This window comes from Bidens hawaiensis, unplaced genomic scaffold (assembly GCF_021521415.1).
Source record: "Bidens hawaiensis isolate Kalapana, Puna unplaced genomic scaffold, B.hawaiensis_p1.1 tig00004774_1, whole genome shotgun sequence".
In the NCBI taxonomy this organism is placed as follows: Eukaryota; Viridiplantae; Streptophyta; class Magnoliopsida; order Asterales; family Asteraceae; genus Bidens; species Bidens hawaiensis.
Window position 1 is genome coordinate 79,450 of NW_027491298.1, and position 4,192 is coordinate 83,641.

Consider the following 4,192-nt stretch of genomic DNA (forward strand, 5'->3'; position numbering starts at 1 on the left):
ATCTTGAACAAACAACTTATGAGTCGAGCTCGAATTATAGAAAAGAGCTTGTTGTTTTGTTATTTTTGTTTTTTTTATGAATTTGTGTTTTCAGCTACTGTTATTGGTTATTATTTGTTACAGATATGGTGATTCTCTCAGTACTGTAATATGAGAATGACAATGTTAATTTTTGTTAGTAATTAGATTACTTAATCGAGTTTCGATTAACGGGTCGGGTTTTTGGGGGTTTGAACGCTGGAAATATAACCCGATAAGCGAACGATTCTACATTCGATTTAAATGTTTCTTTGGTTTATTGCATCGGGTTTAATCGGGCCGGTGTAAGTCAAGCCTCAAGTTTTCAGCGTTGGTGTATAATTCTAATGTTAAGTCTCGTTTAAATTATTATTATGTTAACTGAAATGACGTTATGTTTGCCTGAGGCGTGTTATTGAGCATGATGTTGTTTATTCATTCTGTGACCTCAATTTGATTTGCAACTAGGAGCATAAATGGAATATATGCATCAGCTGTTTGTAATTGGGTTTAGTTTTGTGCACAAAGTTTATGCAGCTTGACTAAAACATAGTCAATAGATCGGATTTTTACCATATTTGTTGCGTTTGAATATCATATTTTATAGCGATTTTTACCAATATTGCTGCATAAAATTGATATTTTTACTAATTTAAGTAGTGATTCGGTAGTTTGACTAGGGTTTAGTCAACTGTGATGTCAAGGGCAATTCACGGTTTTGGGATAAATAACATCTGCTGGCAGCGGCTGTAGCTAGGAAAGCTGATGTGTCCTTCATTAGTTGTTCTGCAAGTAAGTTTGTATAACTTTATGCAGCCACTGGACTAGCATTTGATTTAGGTTTTTGTGTTGGATGTTGTACTTCTATAAATTATTTATAGTAGTTTAGGCACTTTGAGTTTTGATAACGGGTTAAGGGTAGGGGTGCAAACGAGCTAAGCTGAGCCCTTGAGCTCGGCTCGTTTAACTTACACGGAGCTCGAGCTCAAGCTCGGCTCGTTTCGAGCTCTATTTTAAAAGCTCAAGCCCGGCTTGTGAGTAGATTTTTAAGCTCGAGCTCCGCTTGTTTACTATTTATTAATTGATTTTTATATATTTATATTTATTAATTGGTAGTTGTTAGACAGGCTTCGATGGTTACAAAGTTTCCTTCAATACAGTTATGTACAGATTGGTAATTATTAACTGGAAGATGATCGATCAATTGTGGCCATAAGAGATGTGTTGACTTTTTGATAGTCAAACTTGAATTGAAATATTGGTTCGGATACAAAAGTAATCTGATCACTTTTGAGTTCATGGATCATGGTTGGAAACGGTATGCACATAATGTTATAACATGTATTTTTTTTCTTATAATTTAACTTAAAGGGTATAATAGTAAAACTTTAACTTTCTTTTCTTTCCTTCCAAACTCGGAAATACATAAAATGTTTAATTTTCTTTTCTCTTCTTTCCTTTTCATTAAACTCGGGAACACAAAATAAAATCACATCTTTTTCTTTATTTTGTCTTTTAATTTTCTTTCCTTTCTTCTCTCTCACTAAATGAATTCGGGAACATAGCTTAAGACGCTATTAACCGAGACGAATTTAATGTAGGTCATCCCATCGAACGTTACACTTCATCTCCGACGAAGTTTTATGACCTCCGATGATGTATAAGACCCAGGCGACGTTCCACTATGAACACCTTCAGTTGAATGTCATTTCATCTTTCAACACAAATCAATGGATTTAATGTGATCATTCAATTTATTTCGGTTGCCAACAGTTAATCTTCTTGAATTCGATTAAAGCCCTCTCAGTTGAATGCCAAGCCATCCCACAGATTCACAAGGTTGCTCAACAGATTAGGAGGTAAACAGATTAAAGCCCTAATTCACAGTTCTCTGTTTTGTTGTGCATTTCCATTGATTCGATTTTGGGAGTTGATTAGAACTGTAGACAATTTTAGCATTTTGTTTTGTTTTAATTGATTATGGTTTTTAGGTTTACTCTTTCACATAATAGTGGTTTGGTTGATTGATTGCAGGAATTCAATTTTGGTAGTCATTGGAGTAACCTTTTGGTACTCTTAGCTACACCTCTTAAACATTTCTTGAAGATAATAATACTTTTTGTTTTTTATAAAACACTCCATTTAAGTACATGTTTTTTGTTGTTAAATTATGTCGGTTTTTTTTTTTAATTACGGTGTCAATCATGTTGAGTTAGCGGGTTGAATTGTTCAATCCGAACACAACCCATATTTTTATTCGTGTAATAAACATCAACCTTTACACGCACACATTAAAAACCGTTTTAACTTGAATACAAATCGTTTTAACCCATTTATCAAAACGTGTCAAACGGTTTGGTGGGTAGTAATCAAGTTGTAAACATGCTAATCGGGTTGGTGTGTAGTAATAACGTTATAATTTGGTTGGTGGGTAGTAATCAAGTTGTAAACGTTATAATTTGGTTGGTGGGTTGTAAAAAGTATGTTAATCATGTGATAAGTGGGTTAGTTTTCGGCCTGCTTAAGCACACCGGTTAAGCAGGTCAACCCCAACACGACCGGTTTAGCTAAACAGTTAAACATGTCAACCCAAACACATGTTAAATTATTGAATTTAAAGCTAAAACTTATGGTTTGTATGATGCAGGATAGAGATTCTTTGCAATGATATCAATGTTCATATTCCACATCATGTTTCGTCAAGGATTCCACAAACCGTTGACTGTGATTGCGGCAGTTAATGGCGGCAGCTTCATAGTAGGCTTTGAAACAACGTGCCCTTTTTCTTCTATCGGTTGTATAGCAGGGGCACTAGCTTCACAGATGGTTTATAGATGGCGGGAGCAGAATAAACTGGTAAGGTTTGTCGTATAGTGACTCGCGGTGCTACACCGCACATAGTTGGCAGCATCCCTATGAACTGTTGCGGTGGCAGACCCATATGTGGAAGTGGAAGCGGTGGAGCGGCATAAACAGGAATGGCATTGCATATTGTGACTGGTGGGGCCATCCCGTGATGATCCCGGAAATGACTAACAGGTATATGCGGTGCAGCTCCAACTGCAGGGAACTTGTGGGTTCGGGTGGTTGTAACCTTTTCATTTACTGTAGTGGTGATTTTGAATTGGTTTGAGGGTATGTTGTTTTGAGGGGTTTTATTGGTTGTTTTAGGGCATATTAATGGAAGTATTTTTGATGTTGTGGAGGATGGTGACTGGGCATTATTCGGCTTTGGATTTGGTGGTGAAAACTGGATTGAAAAGGGTATATTGGACATTTTAGCCTTTAATTTAAACTTCTCTAAAGCGCGAGCTACAATCACATGCTCCTGTTCCTCAAGTATCCCTTTTTGTAAGGACGAACTTTCTGTTTGTTGAGTTACTGAAACGTACAAAAGCCGGTTATTCGTTTCGAACATATTTCAAGAACCAATAAGCTTTATCACAAAATGATATACTTACAGAGCTTCAAAGATGACCAAGCTGACATGGCTGCATTCTTTTCAGCTTGCTTCTTATTCTTGGCTGCTCATAAATCTCTTCAAGAAAACTAGGGAAAGGTAAGATTTTGGTGCATTTTTTGTTTATATATTTAATCTCCACTGTTAAAGACTATCAGTAAGTTTTTAAGGGCAAAATGGTCCAACTTTAAGTCCAAAAATGTTATATTTGCTTTAAGGGTAAAATGGCCCAAAGATAAGGCTACAAATATTATACTTTATTTACTTTAATTGTAAAATAGCCCAAAGTTAAGGCCAAATCACAACTCTTTAGCATGCTCCAACTTTAAGGCTAAAAATTATATATTTGCTTCAAGGGTAAAATAGTCCAAAGTTAAGGCCAACAATTGCCCTTTGTTTTAGATGGGTAAAGATTCTGAATATATTGTTGATTACACTACTCCTTGTTATTGTGAAAAGAATGACACTAAAGTTTGGTCAATTACATGCCTAAAGTTTTCATCATATGTTGTGTTTTCATACTTGATAACCCATATATCTATATAATGATTTCAGTTTGTTTATTTGTAGGCTTTCTTGAGTACGAAAGACATAAAGTCCAGATTTGTGAGCTTGAATTCCCTCTTGCAGCTGTCTTCCCGGAGGCCCCTATTCTTGAAATTGCGGTTGGCTGATAGAATTGTCAGTTTTTATAAATGATTATTGTGTTGAGTC

At 35.7% G+C, this 4,192-nt stretch overlaps 1 pseudogene across 1 annotated transcript; it reads right to left on the reverse strand.

Annotated features, from left to right (window-relative positions):
• Window positions 1-2,717: 2,717 nt before the first annotated feature.
• On the reverse strand, window positions 2,718-3,794 carry LOC143628026 (double-stranded RNA-binding protein 2-like; annotated as a pseudogene). The gene is made up of 3 exons (XR_013152688.1): window positions 3,782-3,794; window positions 3,480-3,542; window positions 2,718-3,399 (listed from the first exon to the last, which is right to left on the reverse strand). The product of XR_013152688.1 is annotated as a double-stranded RNA-binding protein 2-like (transcript).
• Between the last annotated feature and the right edge of the window lie 398 nt (window positions 3,795-4,192).